Below are 7,278 nucleotides of genomic sequence, written 5' to 3'. Positions count from 1 at the left end.
GAATACCATGAATTCTTTCTCTCACTTGCTTGGTTCTTCAACCAAAATTCCAATGTTAATCCCTGAGTACTATGATCAGTGGGCTGATAGGATGGAGAATTACTTAAATGGAATTGATGAAGAGCTCTGGAATTGTATCAATGGAACAGTTCTACCTCCTAGAAATGTTCAATCAATTGGAGCATCTGCTTCTTCAAACGATGTTACTGAACAACAAAATCGCTTGAAGAAGAATGAGAAAAGGTGTATGAGGGAGCTAAGAGGTGCATTGCCTCCTGTGGTTTACAATTACATTCGTAGTTGTAAAATAGCCAAGGAAATTTGGATTACTCTGAAAGAGAAGTATCAAGGAAGTGAGAAGACAAAGATCAATTCCGTTAACCAATGTCTTGTTGAGCTTAAGGAATTCAGACAAAAGGATGCTGAAACAATTGAAAACTACTATGATCGTCAGAATGAGCTTGTTTATCATTGCAGCAGGTATGGAATCACAAGATCTCTCATGGAATTCAATCTCACATTCATCATGAGTCTTCACAAGGAATGGCGTAATATGAGTATGATGATAAAGAACCAACAAAGTTTTGATACTTCCACATTGAATGACCTCTATAATCAGCTAAAAACAAATGAAAGCAAAGTTATAGAAATGTTTAAAGAATCAAACAGAGTCTAGGAGGTCCATTGGCTTTAGTTTCGAAGGTTACTGAAATTGATGCTGGTGAGAAGGATGAATTTGACAATGAAGGTTTCTTAATGAATTCTGATGATGAAGCTGTTGCATTTTATTCGAACAACAGAGTTAAGAATTTTTTCAAAAAGCCTTTCAATCCAAAAGGAAAGCAAACTGATGCAAAGAATGGTTTCATAAAAGTTGGAGGTGAGGAGAAGAAGAAATTTGAGAAGGTTGAAGAAAAGCAGAAAGATGCGAAAGAAGAGAAGAAACTAAAAGGTGACTCTGGAACTGATTGTCATTACTGCAATGGTGCGAATCATTTCGCAGCTGATTGCATGTTAAGGAAGAAAGAGGAGAAGAAGAGAAAAATCAAAGACGAAGCCTACTACTCAGAGAAGCTTGAGGAGGTGCGTGCGAAGGCGAAAGGATTGTCTTTGGTTGCGAAAGGAGAGTCTGAAGAAGAAGAAAGTGGAACTTATCAGATCTGGTCTTCAGGATCTGATGATGAAGAGATGAGGCACCCAACTCATGGTGCAATGTTCGCAAGTTATGAAGAAAATTGCAAAGAGAATGTTTCTGGATGGTGCTTTGTGTCCAAGTCCACCGATAAATCTCCAATGACCACTAAGGTATGTGCTATTCTTAAATCCTTTAATATTCCTTTATCTGCTTATGATGCTGAAATAACTTCATTTGATGATACTGTTGCTTATTTTGATTCTGTTATTGTGTCTGCTAGTACAAAAGCACAAAATCTAAAATCGCAACTAGTTGAGACAAGAAGACAATTAGAAATAAAACGAAGCAGAGTAGATAAACTTGAATTACAAATGACAAATGTAAATTGTGATAGGGACAATCTTGACAAAGAAGTTAGGTTGTTACTAGCACAACGAAACATTTATTTTAACTCTGCTAAATGTTTATATGCGAAGTTAACAACTTTACATCATTCATCTGAGATAAGCAAAGAACAACATAGGAAACTACTACCTTTTCTTGATTTTGAACACGAAAAAGTTGATGTTGTTTCTTATGACTGCGAGAATACTGTTGCTCAATTTGACAAAATACTTGATGATAGATTCGCATATGGTATTGTCAAAATTGATGAATTTTTGAAAAATGAATTGGTTAATATTTTTAATGAAAGTTTTACAATGAATAAACAAGTGAAAATCTTAAAGAAAACTGAAACTTCAAATTCTCAACACAATTATGCTGATGTCGATGATAATTCAGATAATGTGAGTGAAATCAGTGAGATCGAAGAGGAAGAAGAGATTGATTGTTCTTAACTGTCTAACATTAATATAACATCTAAGGTCAAAGGTGAAGAAATTATAGTTGATTCGATAGTGAAGGATGAAAATGATAAACCCTCTACTTCTCAAACTTGTGACTTTGACAATGTGGATGTTGAAAGCTGTAAGTCGGATGACACTGATGAAGACGAAGATGTCACACCCCCAAACCAGACGGCGGAAACGTCCGAGGGCTATTGTGACTCAATTGAATACCATCACAATGAATATACATGAATCATAACATCATGATGAGATTAAAATAACTTTTAATCTATGAAGATCGATTAGATCTTGAACAAGTGTATGAATATAAAAACAGTAAGAACACAATAAAAAGAACAAAACAAGATTGAATCAAACGAGTCGAATGATTAAAATAAAATCCTCAGAAGAGCTCGATTAAGAACATCAACTGTAGAGGATTGATAGGTTACAAAACGATTAAGAAACCTGCTGTACTCTAGATGAATCGCTATTCGTAAAATCTCTATAATCATAAACCTCTATCTCGTTGTTGCCCTAATATGCATGCAAGCATTAACTTATATACAATACATCAAAGGCTCTCGGTTGGACAGGCCCAAACCGGAGTGTACATGGCTAAACTATCGAGCCCAAAAGACGCAACATCAAAATAAAACTTCAGCCCAACAATCTCCCGCTTTGCGTCAATTTGGAGCGAGACCTTCACTTTTTACTTGGGCCGGCAGCGGAAGCTGGTACCTTCTTCTTCACGGTGTTAAATAGACACTTGGTTATGGAGAGGATGGTCTGTCTAAACCGGACGTACCAATTGATCATATCATTAAAGTACTTGATGTCATCAGCCGAATTCTCTTTACACCGCTTGATAATTGATAAGACGTGCTCCAAGCAAGCTGTGGTGTAAAGGTGCTTGTCAGCTAAAGCGAAGAGACATTTTTGTCCTTCGGCTCTAGTGAACATTACTGAGTTTCGCCTCGGATCAATCTTGCCCATTTGCATTTGATTTAGATCACTGGCCGATCCCACAGGTGCTATCTTCGGTTTCTTCTTAAACACTGTGGCAACCTCCTGATCCATTAGGGCAACCTCCATGATATAGCAGGCCAACATCCTTTTGACATGGTCTATGATGGGACCATATTCGGCTTCATTTGTCAGAAGGATATTGTATAAGACAATCCAATCATGAGGATTCTGATTCGGCAGATCCGCCAGGGAGATAATATGAGCAGTTCTTGCTGATCCACGAATGAGCTTGAACTTAACGTTTGTGAATCTCCCCACGGCATAAGGCTTCGGCACCCGAACGCTTACAATCTTTTGGGCGCTCCAGGTAAGATATTGAGGGCGAGCGGCCTCCAGGTAAAAGTCAATGAGCTCCCTGTCAAGCTCATCGTTCGGATGCGGGACTTCAAAAATATTAGAGAAGGCGTGGAAGATGAATGCCTTTCGAGTCAGCGGCATATCAAACTGCGAATCGATAGTGTTGTTGCAGTCGAATGATATAACCGGCTCGAGCCATAATATGCTTGGAGTTTCTATGGCCTCTTTTATCATACGATCCCTGGTCCAGGAAGGGAAGAGCATCTTTCGGCTCTCAAGGAGATCGTGGGCTTCTTTTTGCTTTCGTTCGGCTTCTTCAGCCTCACGCGCCACACGACTGGCATCGTCTTCAGCATTGCGACTGTTCTTTCTTTTTAACATGTCAGCAATGGTCTCCTTGTCTTCATCTTCATCTTCATCTTCATCTCCTCCCTCAGCTATATTTTTGCCCTTGTTCTTCACACCCGAACCCGAAGCATGATCACCAGAGGGTGGTTCGGTTGTGTGAGTAGCTTTGGAGGAAGGAGGTGGTTTCGATCCTTTCTTTTCATCTCCCCCTTGTTTCGGAATGGACACGAAACTCGGTAGGCCTTCGATTTTGCTTAAAAGGTCCATGGCCGGAGAGAGTTTTTCAGCGAGGGTACGCCTCACTGAATGGTTTAGGATGGGGTCGTGTGCTTCCAGGATGTTTGATAACACTGCGTGGACATCCGAAACACACGTCTTTATTACCTCCCTTTCGGATCAAAGAGCTTCCAATTGTTCTTGTGAGTTGGAGAGTTGCGTGCTCATGACCTTAAGGGCGGTTGTCTTACTCGCCAAGACGTCCATCAGAGAATTTTCAGCTGCAAGATCCTCTTATAGCTTTGCCAGGCGGGCATCGATGGAGGCACGAAGTGCCGAGTTGTCATCGCTAATATGTTGTCTGAGTGTAGCGAACGAAGACAGATCCGTCGAGACGAACTTGGCCAATTGTTGAACAATCGGTTCCAGAGTTGTCTTAGTGGCGTCGGCGCTTTCATGCAAGGACTTCAGCAGGACGGAAGCGTCGTTGAATAGTTTATCGACTTTTTCGGTCACATCCTCACAGGCTCGGGTGGAGGCATCGATTGCAGCAGTTGCTGAGGCCACCGAATCATGTTGAGCCCTGGAGAAGGCGTCAACGATCTTCTGAAGGGCAGCTTCAGACAGAGATGACTGCTGGTTGGAAGAGGAGGCGAGAAGTTGATCAACCTTCTCGTTAAGCTCTTGGAGATGCTTCTTTGTCACTGGAGCATCATCCTCCTCGTCACTCTGAACTTGAAACGGACTATAGTAGACCGAATCGAAGTTCATGTGATCACCACCAAGGTATTGGTCGTCGCCATCGGAGGCGTCTTCTGGAGATGGAGGTGGTGGTGAAGCTGAGGGTGTTGTGGATTTTGTGGGTTCAGGTTGAGTGGGTGTTGGATTAGTTTCGGGTGGTGGTTGTGTATGGGTAGGTTCGATTGTATGTGTTTGAGTTTGTGGTGGTTCGGTTACTGGAGGGGTTTCGGTAACTGGTGGTGTTTCGGTTGATGTGGTGAATATGGGTGGAGGTATAGGGAATGAGGTTGGGGGAATAGTGGGGTTTATGGTGGGAATGGAAATAGGAGTTGTTGGTGGAGGTGAAGGAACTGGGGATTGATGAGGTTCCATCTTTGGGGTTGGGGACCAAGGTGTGAAAGTCTCAGCAAATGGTCGAAGAGTGATTCTTGATTCAAAAAGGAAAATAGGAACCCAAAATCAATTCAAAACCCAAATAGTCAACAGCAAGTCTTTGACTTTTAGGCCCACAATTCAAAAGCTTGGAAAGAGGAAAAGATCAACTGAATGCAAAAACAAATGTGGATCCTGTTCAAGAAAAACTTTGCTAAAAAACTACTCAAATTTCATCAAGAGTGGACTACCACAACGTCTACTGTATTCCCAAGATGGTCAATGGGTTGACTTTTCACAAGAAGTCATTGACTTGGTCAAAGACGATTTTCGTTCTAAGAAGGCTGCAATTGAAGTGAAGGTTAATGGGAGTCATTTCATGTTACATATTTTGTACATGATTCAGATTGATTTGAAAACCGGGGCCCAAAAGCCGATTGCTTGGATTGATGACGGGGGTAATTGTGTCTTTCCGAAATCTCATTCCACCTGTCACGGGAATCATGATGATGTGGATCTTGTTGAGTCGTCTTCCGTGGCTCCTGAAATTAAGTTGCATTTGGAGATTGAGCTTAACAATAAGTTTGAGGAATGCATGGATGAGTCAAACGTGAAGAGGATCAAGGTTGACCAGGAAGGTCAAGGTGTAAATGACGAAAATGCCCCTCAAAAGAGTGATGAGTACGCATCCCCAATTTCTGAAACGATCTGTGGGAATGTCGATGTTGAAACGGCTAGAAACATGTTTGTGACGGGGATTGGTCAAGATTTGAAAGTTGACATTTTTGATGTCAAGAAATGTTCCGGAAGTTTCATGGAAGCAAGACAGAAGCTTTTTCAGACACAGGTTGAAATCACACAAAAGCTTCGTGGAAAGGCAAATGTGGTGTATGCTTGGTGTGTAGCCAATGGGGATGCGCCATCTGGCGTTCTGTTTTATGCTCACAATGGGCCAAAGCTTGGGCCTTATGGTTATGGTGTCCACCTGGCAGCTGTTCAATCTGCCCACAAAAGTGCTATGTTATGTGATGTTGACGAAAATGGGGTAAAACATATGGTTTTATGTCGTGTGATTTTGGGGAATTCAGAAGTTGTTGAAATTGGATCAAAACAGTTTCATGCAAGTGATCCATGTTTTGATACTGGAGTTGATGATTCACAGAATCAAAATTCTTATATAATCTGGAACATGGATGTCAACACACACATCTTCCCTGAATGTACAGTTGCTTTCAAGATGCCTCCAACTCTCAAAGGGAATGCTGTTGTTGAAGAAAGTAGGCTTGATATGTCAAGAGTCACTACAACTCATGATCAACATAATACCTCTTCGAGTACACCAGGGAAAAACTTCCCACCTCAGGAGAAGGTTCCTATTCCTAGTGTTGGTTCAAGCACAGCTAAAGATCCTAAATCACCATGGATGCCATTTTCTATGTTGTTTGAAGCAGTTTCTGCTAAAGTTGAACCTGATCATATGAGATTGGTGCATATTTTGTATGAATCTTTTAGGGCGAAAAAAAATGAGTCGAGAAGAGTTTATTAAGAAGCTTAGATCGGTTGTTGGGGATCAGATATTGAGGTCAACGATATCCAGCCTCCAATGCAAGAATGTTTCGAATTCGGGAAGTGTGTCAGAAGTTAAAGATGGGCAAGAAGTTTGAAACAGGTTAATAAAAACATGTTTCCCTTTTGATGTCTTTTATTTATATATGTTGGGATTATGTTTTTGGTTCTAGTAGTTTTCATTTTATAAACTCTAATGATAATGATATATGTTGGTGTTTTTGGATTGTTGTTTACCTATTTTAAAGGTATGATGTGTTAGTAAAACATGGATTGGTGCTAAAAAAAAACATGATCTTTGATGAAGTGATACCTCAGTGCTACGGTCGAGTCCACATCCTCCAAGGTCAGCATCAGAATAGGCTTGAACAAAGAAGCCTGAGTTGGATGGATACCATAGACCTAAGGAGGTGGTTCGCTTGAGATAGCGTAGGATGTTCTTCACTGCCAGCATGTGAGGTTCGCGTGGGTTAGCCTGAAATCGAGCACAATAACACACAGAAAACATGATATCAGGCCTGCTAGCAGTTAGATACATCAGTGAGCCTATCATTTGACGATAGAGCGTGATATCGACAGCCGGTTTGTCTAAAGATGGGGTAAGCTTGGTGCCGAATGCCATTGGGACTTCGACTTTTGAGTCTCCCATCATGCCGAACTTCGCTAGGAGAGTCTTCGTGTAACCTTCCTGATTTATAAAGATGCCTTCGGGTCCCTATCTTATATTTAAACCAAGGAAAAAGT

At 41.1% G+C, this 7,278-nt stretch overlaps 1 pseudogene; it reads left to right on the top strand.

Moving 5' to 3' along the window:
* The first annotated feature begins 247 nt into the window (after window positions 1–247).
* Window positions 248–6,824, top strand: LOC111918330 (inactive poly [ADP-ribose] polymerase RCD1-like; annotated as a pseudogene).
* Window positions 6,825–7,278: the final 454 nt, after the last annotated feature.

Source organism: Lactuca sativa, chromosome 5 (assembly GCF_002870075.4).
Source record: "Lactuca sativa cultivar Salinas chromosome 5, Lsat_Salinas_v11, whole genome shotgun sequence".
Taxonomy (NCBI): Eukaryota; Viridiplantae; Streptophyta; class Magnoliopsida; order Asterales; family Asteraceae; genus Lactuca; species Lactuca sativa.
Note: the sequence above shows the minus strand (reverse complement) of the source record. Positions and strands in the feature narration are given on the sequence as shown.